The following is a 12,941-nucleotide window of genomic DNA, read 5'->3' as shown; positions in this document are numbered from 1 at the left end:
TATATATGAATAAAAAATTATTAAAAAGTTGTGGTTTCATATATATATGACTAAACAGACTTCAAACCAAAATAATTGTCTTTGAAGATGATCTTTAGATAATTATTAAAAGAACGAATGATTTCAATTATGATACATGTAATTATAAGAAGCCAAACAATATCCTTTAGCCATAGCTCTCTCATTGGAACATGTCACTGTATTTGATTTTCCTTTTTATACCCTAATTACATAACCAATTTTACTAATTAAGCTTATTTTTTGGTACCCCTATATACTCTAGACAAAATTTCACTTCACAACATGCACTTGATTCTGTCTCACTTAATCCTTTGTAATTATTTTTCATGTCACCCATTCCGTCAATTGGGTTGAAGCATTAGTTTCATTAATATGGTAGAGGTCCTTTGATCTTTTCAACAATGAATATAGTGATAGATTGAAGAAATTGTGAGTTTTAGGGATAATATTGTTTAGGGTTGCTAAAAAGGAAATTTGAGAATCACATAGGGTAATTTTTGTGGTTTAAGATATCCCAAATGTAAAAAATGACTGAAAAAATCTAAGAGCCTTTATCAAATCAGCGAAACTAACGTCTTTTTAACCCCAATTAAAGAAATAAAGTAAAATGAAACACAATGGATAAATACAAGAAACAAAGTGAGACATGACAAACTTTAGAAATAAAGTGAGACTTCTTGTAATGTACTTGAGGCTTAAGTAACCTATCGGTTATATATAGCTCTAAATAATAGGAAAAGGTACTAAGGCGTTATGAAAAAAAATAAGCTTTGGTGTTAAGCCTACGTACGTCCCATTCTCTTATTTCCTCACCCACTTTAATATGAAAATTTTATATATTGACGAAATTAACTTCATGCAAAATGACCTTGAAGACCTAAACAAAACAAGATTCTAAAAATTAAAAAGTAATAAAAGAGAATTCTTAATGCCTAGAAATTAAAATGTGATAAAACCATTTTTGTTGGCAAAGAGACCAAAGAACACTCAATGACACCAAGAAATATCCAATTGCCCCGAGTAAAATTGCAATTGTGCATCAGATTCCTCCTACCCACTATTCCGGATTTGAACGTTTCGTGCCAACTTCCTTGATTTCAACGACACAGTCATCGGAGAGCAGCCGGAGGAAGGAGACCTTGTGAGCAAAAAGACGAGGCCTCGTCTCTGTGCAATTGTTCTTGATAAGAACCGGTGTGGATGCAACAGAGAAAAGGGGAAGACACATATAGAGAGAGAGAAATTGAATCCATCATTGCCAGTTATTCATGATCCCGTACAAAACTTAGGAGAGGGAAGGGGGTGTCATAAAATAGTATACATAAATCTTGTGCCAACACTATAATTAAAAAAATTAAAAAAAATTATATATAAAAAAAAAAAGACGGAGGGTTCATAGAGAGCCTCATTTTAGCATTTCTATTTGTTGTTTCAATAACATATCCCCATAATAAGTTGACCTTTGTTTAACATAATTGAATTGAAAGTCATACGAAAAAGAATTTTTACGTACTATGATTCAAGCCTTGATGTGCACTCTTGTAAATTCCACCTCCTCACTCTCAGCACTCCCTTTTTTCCAGTATATCAAGCAAAATGTCAAGAAAATCCTTTACCTCCTCGCCAGCACTGCCTCTTTCATTTTTCATGTTTTTCTTTCTCAGTTCTTCACGTTCTGAAATAACCTTCTCCACCAACGAGTCGAATCTCCGATGAATGTCTTCAATTCTCTTCCCAAATCCCTGCAAATCCAACTTCTTGCAAAACCAAACAAAATCTGACAAGTTAAACTCCCAAAAAATCCTTGTTACCTCTCTCACCGCAAGCCTAGCCTCCTCGTCTCTGCCTTCAGCACTACTAGACCCCTTAGAATTCCCCAACATCATTTTTGCGATCACATTTTTGGAAAGCTTTAGTAACTCCTCGTTGAGAATCTTGAGATTAACAGCTTCATCACTCTCAGCTTTCTTGGCCAACAGCCTCAAAAGCCTTAGGTACTCTTGGGTTCGAATCAAAGCAAAGTTGCTGACGCTACGGCTGCTTAGGAACTCATTCAGGCTGAGGTTCTTGATGAATTAATGATAAGGTCCATAGGGTCCAAATGCAAAGGAGGAGTTGTAGCTGAGGCGCTCAATCGCAATGGACTGAGAACGGGATGTGAAAGAGCGCTCGTGGGTCTTGAGGAACTCTTTCGCGAGGTCTGGTGAGGAAATGACGACGCATGAGACGGAGCCAAGGCGAAGAGAGAATAAAGGACCAAACCGGAGGGAGAGTTTGTAGAAGGCTTTGTGGATGATAGGGCTGAGGAGGTTGAAGTGGCCGATGATGGGTAGGGCAACGGGGCTTGAAGGGAGTAGGGTTTGGGATTTGGAGGCAAAGAGGGGTCGGAGAAGAAGAGAGACGATGAAGAGAATAGAGAAGCGGGAGAGGAGCTCAAGGACTGCCATGGCTTTTCCTTCTTGTGAGAGGAAGAATGGTTGACAAGTTGTATTCCAAACCCTAGCTATTATATTATATGTGCATAATGTGATCATCTTACTTCCCTACTGTTCAAAAAGTATGTATGATTAAATAAATACAAAGTAGTACAATATAGTAACTGAACCATTATTAGATAAATACAAAAGTAGTACAATAGTACCCCAATCAAGAGAAATTTTTAATTGTGATGGGTATACAAGTGATACACCACGTGTTTCAATGGAAGTTGTGAGAGATTTTATTTTTTAAGTTATTAAATTTTTAGCACACATATCCCACCATTTGTATAATAACACGTGATGTACCATCTCATTTACCGGTCACACTGAAAAATCTCTCTCCAATCAGCCTATGTTCGTTGGGCCTGAGGCTTCTTATGCAGTTGTTCTACAACACAATTGCCTCTCGTTTTTGTCATCTAATTTTCGCAAGATTGTATCACCTAATTATTTTCTGCCAACTTTTTTCCTCAAATTTTTGACTGTGCCATCTAATATTTGTAGAGAAATTAGCAAAATTGACTCATTTTTCTAATCTTTGGATAAAAAAAAAAAAGACAAAACGAACATGCACATCATGCACAAAAGTAAAATGATAAAAATACCCACGTATAAATTGTAAAAACTCACAACTGATGATGTATTTTTCTGATTTTGAAGAGAGGAATGTCGAGAGAGAGCTGTGAGCTCTAGGTTTTTGGATTGAGTTCAGAATTGTGAGCATATCATATGCATCTCGTGTACATATAATGTATATTTATTCTAACCAAATCTACATTCGACAATCCTGAGTGCAAAAAATTATGAGATCGTATGTAGGAGATGTGCAATATTGGGAAAAAAAAAACTAAGAGAACTTGTGAGATCCCAAATAATTGGACCAATAAACTGGAATTAAAAGGAAACTCTCACAGCGAGATCCGCAATTTGAATATGGGAGGAGACCCAAATCATCCGTTCTCCAAAAAACAAAAATCCCAATCGTTGAACCCAATTTCTAGAAAACTAGAATTCAAAAAGAAACAATCTTGGCAAATTTTAGTCAACTTTATAAAACAAAATACGAAACTCGGCCGCCAATTTTTTTTCTCTTCTCTCTTTTTTTTCTTTGTTGTTTACTTTCTCTTACATGCTATTTGTAATCTGCGGCGCCGCCACCATGGTCCAAGGACGCAGGGAGTCATCGCGGCCAAACTTTTGCCAACAAACCCTAATTTCTCACTCTCTATCTCATTGCATGTCACAATAAGCACACTCGAAAGTTCATTTTTGGGAATCCTTATCGCTGCTCAACCCTTCCCTACGAGCCTCTTGCATACTCTGACGGAGATCGTGCTGCCTGCCTAGACTTTCGCTGGTCTACCTTTTGCTATCTGTTAGGATACCATACCAGATGGCACAATAAGATAGTGACAAGTGTACAAGAGGTTGTTATTAGTTAGTTGGAATTAGGAGTTTGGTTGTTAAATGGTGGTTTGTAAGAGATGGCAAGACAATTATGAAATATATGAGCAATTGTTAGTATTCTCTCTGTGCAATCAAGGAAGAAGTGGAGTAAGCTTCTAATATTGGTATCAGCCAGTTTTGATCCTCTCAATCCTTCCCTATTGTATGATGCGGCAAGCTTCACGGAAGAACATGGAATCAAGAGTTTCCACTTTGGGGAAAAGTTGATTTCAAGACTTCGTAGATGAACTTAGATCAACCCAGGATTTGATTCTTCATCAATTGCAATCACTCATGGCGCACTTTAATGGTAGTTTTGTGGGTGACACTTCTGAAGCTACGCTCGATGATCCCCAGTTTCAAGAAAGAAGCAATTGATGTGAAAAGAAGCTATAGAGGTCCTAGTTGTGAAAAGAAGCAATTTTCTGTTGATTGATGTGCAAGAAGATGAAAATGGTGATCCTGCAGTGTTAGAAAATGAAGAATTGGAGATTACAGCTTGTGCTTTGTTTGGTACCCTATACCACCATCTATCAAAACAATGAGAGTTGTTGGTTTTATTAAACAATGTCCTGTAACTATCTTGGTTGATTCAAGCAGTTCCCATAACTTTGTGGATTTTGGGTTGGTTAAAAGATTGAATGGAAACTTGGATACAAGGCATACTTTGAATGTCAAAATAACTGATGAGGGTAAAGTGTCTACTCAAGGCACATTGGCTCAAGTACCTGTCAAGATTCAAGATTATGAGTGTGTAACAGATTTATATGCAATTTCAATGGTAGGATGTGATGTAGTGCTCGAAGTACAATGACTCAGAACCTTAGGACCAATCTTGTGGATTTTTATAAGCTATATATGAAGTTCCAAAATGGGTCTTCAACATACTACATTGCTAGTTCAGAGTCACCTTTGGAGCAATTAGAGGATATCTCAGCCTTGCAAATGTACAGACTTGTGCAGCAAGAAACAACTATGGGAGCTATTTTGTGTCATATCGAGCAGCGGATATGTCTATTCAACATATGGAGCCTACAACAATCGATCAACAAGGAGATCACCTTTCTAAAGATCAACAACAACAATTGAAGCAACTACTGGAAGATTATGAAATGGTTTTCATCACTCCTACTACACTACCTCCTCATAGATCTCAACATCATTAAATTCCATTATTGGAAGGCAGCAAACCACCTAACAGTAGACCATATAGGTATGGTCCAGTACAGAAATCAGAAATTGACAAATGTGTGAAGGAATTATTGCAATATGGTTTCATTAGAACCAATAACAATCCCTATTCTTCTCTAGTAATCTTAGTGAGGAAAAAAAGGGAATGAAGAACCAACTTGATATCTTGGGTGATCTTAGAAGCAAACTACAGTTTCCAAAGTGAGCGCAAAGTCAGAGTATCCCTCGTTGGTTCATGCCTGTGCAGAGATGTCTTAGCTCTTTTACCCTCTATATGATCTCGGCGATGTTGTACAATTTACAACACTACGTACATGGCTTAGAACCCCGTTTAACATGCCCAAATTCACCACATTGAGCTGGATTACCACTACTGTACGTGAAAAGGTTTCTTTCAGCAGTCGTCTAGCGTGCTTCCTTCCATCTATTGATCAGTGAGCAGGTCTGCTCAGAATCATCTTTCCACACCCAACATCAAAACTATTTTCTCTAAACTTCCCATTATGCCCTCAAATTAAAAAAATAAAAAATTGCAACAAAAATAAACCGAAATATAAAATTAATTTTCTCATTCAAACAAAATGTTGGTGGCTTGGGATCAGGATCCTCCTGATTAGGCCCATCGGGCAGTTCAAATTTTATCCAACGGCTACCTTTACACGCGATTGACCATCTCTTCCATATCTATTTTGTTATCTCTTCAATCCCTGCTTTGTGAACTCTTCAATCCCCTACTTTGTGATCTCCGTCATTCACCCCGACTTCTCATCTCCGTTGGTATTTCCACCAACCAATGAAGTGCCCGGGAGGCCGCCCAGTGCAAGGTAACTTTTCTTTTTTAACTTTTGTGGGTGAAATGTCAATGTAGGTTTGACCTAATTACTGCAATTGATAAATTATTAGTTATGGTTGATGATTTACCTTGCGCTGGGTTTTAGTTGATAGGATTTTCTTATGGGTTTTGCTTGCATTGGGTTTTGGTTGATGGCAGGTATATTTGATCTCAATTGCACATCTCGCCTTCTCATCGTCGTCACACACCTTACCAGAACTTGAATAAATGGTAACGCATAAATTGTATGGATTTCGAGCCTATTTTAATCTTCGTTAACGAAATTAGTGGTTAAGTTGAATAATTCATACTCTTCTGATACTGGAAATTAGGCTCTGATTTCTCAGTCCTATGCTTCTTTGCTGTATAAGATGAGTTTGGGTTATATTACTCAGAAACGGGATTTTTTTTTTTTCAGTAAGTATTTTGTCGGCAATAATAATTTGTTTTTGCAGCTTTATATGTGTGTCTGTCTCCAAATATGAGGATCTCTTAATTTGCTTATGTAGCTTTTGTAATATGATGATCTCGTAATTTGCTTTTGCATATCTTCCTTGCTTCCTCTGCTAGCTCTATATGTGATTCTATCTCCAAATAATTATTCCATATTTCCTATTTTTATAGGAACCAAATCATTGAATGCACATGGAAAATTAAAAGGGTTTTAGTGTTTGGATTGGTTTAAATTTTTATTTTTGTTATTGGTTGTATTGCTGTCAAATATTTGATGGGAAGTTTGAAATGGAGAACTTGGTTGATTGGGACAGAGAGAATAGTACTCGCAGGGATATCCAATTAATTAGGTTAGTTTTTGTTTAATTGGGATTCTTAAATTTGATATTAGGGATTTTAATTTGATTGGGTTTTGGATTGCTTTGTAACACTGTTTCGGGTATCTTTAGCAAAATAGGATTTTTTTTAGGGGATTCTAGAATTTCAGATGAACGCTAATATTAAATTTCTAACCCATGTGGTGCCTCTCTCTATTTGAGTTTGAGTTGGGGATGGTGGACAATGAGCAATTCGGAGATTTATCGCAATGTAATCTGTCATTTCCATGGACCACCTATAATACTGGCTTTCATTTTTCTTCTTTTTTCTTTGCCTATAGTAATATTATTTTTTATTTCCAATATCTGAGTTTGTCATTGAGAAGAGATGCTTCATTCAGAAAATTGAAATTTCCCAAATCTTTGTTAATAGTTGTATCCCTTGCAGAAGGATTTAATTTTCTTGGATGTCTACTTTGAGCTTTAAGTTTTCCATGTATGCAGCATTATTAGACCAAAAAAAGCGCAATGTCGTGGAGTAATTGGGACTATTTCTGTTCCTTTTTATTTTTTTATTTTTTATTTTTATGTTGAATTGACAAGTGATTTTAAAAAAATGGATAATTTTTTTACTAAGCTTAGTTTCTGTGTTTGGTTTGAGAGTCAATTCAGAGAGCTAAAAGGCAGTAAAGTTTGAATATTAACGTTTAATGTTGTTTTGGGTTTGAATTAATTTTGTTTGTTTGATATTAGAAATTGAGTGATAGGTAATTCGTGCTTTTCTCCCTTTTGAATAGCATTTAACTCATTTCTCATTTTCTGTTTGGTTTCCGAGAAAATCGAGGGAAAAAAGGATAGAAGATTAATAAATTCACTGAATTGAGTTCTTTACATCCATTTATGATTGAGGTTATTCCCTTTGCTTTCATTTCTATTTTTGTTCTTTTGGTAAAATCAATTATTTTGATTTTGGAAGTCTAGTTTGTTTTTCAGCTTTAGTGCTTGGGAGAAGCGAAAATGTGATTTCATGTATGGTGGTTGTATTTGTCTGTCATTTGAAAGGAATTCAGACAGAGAGAGAAGTGAGAGAGTAGGTTTGTTGTCAGTTAGATTGAAGGATGGTCTGATGTATCCTTGCAGGTGAACTATATGCTCGCACACCCTCATCCGGTGGAACCTGTAACTGATAGTTGCAGGTTTATCCTAATTCTCACTAAACTGGAGCGTATCTTTATTGAACTCTTCATGTTAAAATGTCATGCGCCTACATTACTCTCAATAAGATTCCTTTACATTAAGTTTTGCGTGTAGATTTTGATTTGTATCTACGGTGACTGAATGTTATTTGTTTTGCAGATATTTTGTTCTACGTGTAGAGGGGAACATTGGTGAGCTTATATACTCTCTGTTGAGCAAAAATTGTACATAATATGTAAACAAATAATTCACTCGACACAATTTCACCCTCATTCAGTTTTCCGAAGAGGGTTTTATTAATTCGAGTTCGACCCATTCTAGGCTACACGCCTATTAATTACAATCTTTCTTTTGGGAAAGAAATACCCTTTGATTCCAACTCGAATAAAAAAATGTAACTTGAGGAATTTGATGTTTGTTTGATTTTGTGACTGCACATAGGTTGAACCCTAGATTGCCTACGTACCCTCTTGAGGGATCAAGTCACTCGTAGTTCATGGATTTGGTATTTATTTGGATTTGATGCCTTGTGCAGTTTTAGCTCATGCGGGCGAGGAGCATAGTGCCTTATGCAGTTTTAGCTCATGCGGGCAAGGAGCATTTGAAAATTTGATATGGCTTCATGCCATTTGAGACTTTTCTTCGGCTTTGTGTCATTTGAGACTTTGATACGGCTTCGTGCCCCTTTGAAAACTTTTCTTCGGCTTCGTGCCATTTGGTATTCGATAGCAGGAGTGAATTTAGTTTATATAAACCAGGGATTCGTTTCGGTTTCACGGTTGCGTCTAAAATTTGATATTAGACTGCCTACGTATCCTTAACGGAATCAAACCGGCGTAGTTCGTTAAAACTTGATATCATGGTTGTGTCTGAAAATTGATATCAGACTGCCTACGTATCCTTAACGGAATCAAACCAGCGTAGTTCATAATCTTGATTTCATGGTTGTGTCTGAAAATTGATATCAAACTGCCTACGTATCCTTTAACGGAATCAAACCAGCGTAGTTCGTAATCTTGATTTCATGGTTGTGTCTGAAAATTGATATCAAACTGCCTACGTATCCTTTAACGGAATCAAACCAGCGTAGTTCGTAATCTTGATTTCATGGTTGTGTCTGAAAATTGATATCAAACTGCCTACGTATCCTTAACGGAATCAAACCAGCGTAGTTCGTAATCTTGATTTCATGGTTGTGTCTGAAAATTGATATCAAACTGCCTACGTATCCTTAACGGAATCAAACCAGCGTAGTTCGTAATCTTGATTTCATGGTTGTGTCTGAAAATTGATATCAAACTGCCTACGTATCCTTAACGGAATCAAACCAGCGTAGTTCGTAATCTTGATTTCATGGTTGTGTCTGAAAATTGATATCAAACTGCCTACGTATCCTTAACGGAATCAAACCAGCGTAGTTCGTAATCTTGATTTCATGGTTGTGTCTGAAAATTAATATCAAACTGCCTACGTATCCTTAACGGAATCAAACCAGCGTAGTTCATAATCTTGATTGACTTTTGAAGCGACTTTATGCCTTCGAGTTTTGACGAGGCTTTGTACCACTTTGAGATTTGATACGGCTTCGGGCCAGTTAACATAGCTTCATGCCACTTGAGATTTTGTTGCGGTTTCATGTCATTTGATATTTGATTTTTCCTTTGACTTTGTGCCATTTAAAGTGGTTTTTGTGCCACTTAAGCGTAGAGAAAAATTAACGGGTTTATTTTTGATAAACCCACTAATATTTTGTTTTTTTTCCTCTCTGGCTTGGTACCATTTCTTACTCTATATTTCCTTTTCGTTTGCCCTTTCTTTCTCTAATAGGTTTCTTATGAATTCAATCCTATTTGAAATAGGATTTTGAAAGCATGAAAGCTGGATCCTTTTTTTATTGTGACAAAGACTTGTTTTGATTTGTCTTTCCTTTGTCTTGGGAATCCTATTAGTTTGTCTCCATGCTTTTCATAAAGCCCATAATTTAGATGGGAACCATGACTTTCCTTTGTACTCCACGTGAGTGGCTTTCCTGTTATCAAAGAAAGAAGACCACATCATATCCATCCTTTTATTTTCTTTTATTGGAACTTGATGGCGCCTTGTCCTCTTGTTGCAGTTCCTATTCTTCTATTTATCATGGGGCTTTGAACCATTTAACCCAAATGTCCTTCCAATCTGACAACAAGTTGTATTATTATTTTCTTTATGTAACTTAAGACTTCTAAGTCCAAATAGGACTCGGTTTCAACAAACTCTCTTCCTCTCCATGTGAGAAAACTCCCACGTGAGGTGCAAATTTCATTAGTATTCACGCCTCCTCGCAAGATGTCTTTGGCGATTCCTCATTCTCTTAGCTCTAAAACCTGGTGGTTTTCCTCCAGATGCAGGAAACTATTCCGATATATTTGGGATCCCGTGGATTTCGCTATATTTCAGACTTCTATTTGGATTGAGTATCCGTGGATTTCAGAGTGAAAATGGGTAAGGTTTGTTGGAGTTTAAATTTTTTTGTTCCAATTACTTCGTTTTTCCATTATTTTCTCTTTAAACAGCAAAGTCCCACTTTACGCAGGACACAAGAGTTCTCATCTTCCTGCTGCCCTATTCTTTTGCTTGTGTGCTTCCTCTGCAGATCGAAAACTCAAAACAAAGAGGGGGAAGAAATCGAGCAGGTTACCCATTTTTGTTCTTTATGTTCTGGGTTCGTTTATGTATTTGGAGTGAAATGAAAATGTAGCTGCAATGAGAATTTTATTAATTCTTTCGTGCAGGCATCGCAGACTTGGTTGTTGGATTCTGCATTGAAAACAATTGTTGACCCATGGCTCCAAAGGTGAGATTCTGCATTCAGAATTTTCTTTCTCTTCTTTTGTCTTGTAGCAGTTGTAAGTTTTATATCAATGCTTGGTCAATATTTTTTTGACCCAATGTTTGATCAAACTGATAGTCACCCTTAGGTCCTTCGGTCCTTTAGCTATATATTTAGAAGTTGGCAAATCTTATTTCTCTTCTTTTGTCTTGTAACAGCTGTAAATCTTGTTTTAATGCCTTTGGTCAAAGTTTTTGACACTGAAAATCTGTTCCATCTTCACGTGGCAAAGAAGGCTTTGAACCTTCTTTTAATTTTTACAGGAACTTTTCTTCCTTTAATCACTCATTTTTGTCAACATATGCACCTTTTCCTTGTTCCCTTGTCTCTTTTATCCAATATGATAGCTATGTGTATGGCTTTTTAAAGAAACAAACTCCTTTTATCCAATATGATAGCTATGTGTATGGCTTTTTAAAGAAACAAACTTTTCTTCCTCATCTTCTTCACGTGAATGATTTTGAGATGTCTCTCCCCTTGGATTTTGAATTCTTCATTTTCTTTGGACTCTTATCCAAATATTTTTTTTTTAACAAAAGGCATCCTCCATGTTTTGTACCCGTGGGTAGCAAGAACATAAAACAGAATAATTTCTTCTCTCTTTCTTGTGTTGCATCTTTGTATATGTTATTTCCTTGCTGTCCTATTTCTCGGGACTTAAACTTAGAGCTTTGAAATTGCACTTGACAATCTGGCGAAGGAGTAGACTGTTTAAATTTTGGTTTAAAATTTCACGGGGTGGTCTAGGCCACCCCGAAGAAATTCATGGGATTCTTGGAGATTATCTCTGCTGCAGCTGGGGAGGATATTTAGAGTCTCCAACTCCATTTAATTGATGAAGAACGCCAAACAAAAAGGCAAAGGTCTTATATGCCTTTGCTTGTTTCCCTTTCCTCATTTTTTTGTTTCTATACTGCTTTTCAGTTTTGTGTTTGCTGCTATAATGCCTTTTTATTTGCTGTGGTCTCTGCTCTCATTTTGTTCTTTCTGCAACATAACAAGAGAAAAAAACAATAATTTAAATAGAACTTGTTTCATACCTGGTGATGAATGTTCTTCTTTAAATCTTGACTTGAAAGCACGAAATGGTTGAATAGCTTGCTCTCTTTCCTGGCAGCACCTCGTTGCTCTTAGTATTTTCTCTAAAAGTTCTTATTTTCGGCAGAGTTTCCCCTCTTTTTTCTGTGTCTCCCTACTTGCTGCAGGTGATGCCTATTTATAGGCATCCTAGGAAAGCTCTAGGATTTGTTACGTGGGGGAATTTGGAGGCCATGAACTCCTGCCACTTTTACTTAACCTCTCCCACGACTTGTGCAGTTTTTTTCACGTTTTGCAGAGAGATAAGAGGTTTCTGTGTTGCACGTTTTTCTTCCCCCTTTTGTAGGAAGAAATTCATTATTATTTTTTTATTTGTTTATTTCTGGATCTTGCTTTGTATGTAAGGCCCATTCTTAAATTTTTGGGCTGGTTTACATCTTTGTTTTGCCTTGTAGTCTGACCCAATTTGTATGGACTATTTTTTTTATGTTGTATATTTTTGTTGTTCAACACTCTCTTTTTGTTGCAATCTCTAATGATTTAGTGAATCCTATTATCCTATTGTTGGTACAATTTAAAGAGTGTTTTAGCCTGTATTTCCTTTCGTTATTGGCCTATAATCATACATAGGAGATATTAGGTGAAAAATTGTAAAAGGATGTTCTGAGAATCATCTGGAGAATACCCTTCTAATTCTCACATTCTCCTTAAGAGTTGTAGTTCTGGGTAGTGTGATGGTGAGATATTTTTAAATTCGTTCCAATTATAGTAAAAGGTAGCATACTTTTCTTCCTGTGGTTCACCCATCTCTTGGTTATTTAAATATTTATCAGCTCGGTTCCCTCATCTGTGACTCCGTTCGTACCGTCTTTGTAGTGCATCTTTCTGTGCAAATTGTTCATGCATGTTGTGGACAAAGGTTCCAAAACTCGCTGATCTAAAATTATGGTCTACAAAATATAGTCTAAAAATATATATATGAATAAGAAATTATTAAAAAGTTGTGGTTTCATATATATATATATATGACTAAACGGACTTCAAACCAAAATAATTGTCTTTTTAGATTATCTTTACATAATTATTAAAAGAATGAA

At 36.3% G+C, this 12,941-nt stretch overlaps 1 long non-coding RNA gene and 1 pseudogene across 1 annotated transcript; one reads left to right on the top strand and one right to left on the bottom strand.

The window, feature by feature from the left end:
• LOC126590211 (licodione synthase-like) overlaps positions 1–2,531 on the bottom strand; it is a 41,102-nt pseudogene extending 38,571 nt beyond the window's left edge.
• A 7,492-nt stretch (positions 2,532–10,023) lies between these two features.
• LOC126589514 (uncharacterized) lies at positions 10,024–12,331 on the top strand. Its single transcript, XR_007611850.1, has 3 exons — positions 10,024–10,418; positions 10,510–10,609; positions 10,709–12,331. It is a non-coding gene; the product is annotated as an uncharacterized LOC126589514 (long non-coding RNA).
• The last annotated feature ends 610 nt before the right edge of the window (positions 12,332–12,941 follow it).

The sequence above is a fragment of the Malus sylvestris genome, chromosome 11 (assembly GCF_916048215.2).
Source record: "Malus sylvestris chromosome 11, drMalSylv7.2, whole genome shotgun sequence".
In the NCBI taxonomy this organism is placed as follows: Eukaryota; Viridiplantae; Streptophyta; class Magnoliopsida; order Rosales; family Rosaceae; genus Malus; species Malus sylvestris.
The sequence above is the reverse complement of the archived record's forward strand: the minus strand, read 5'-3'. Positions and strand labels throughout refer to the sequence as shown.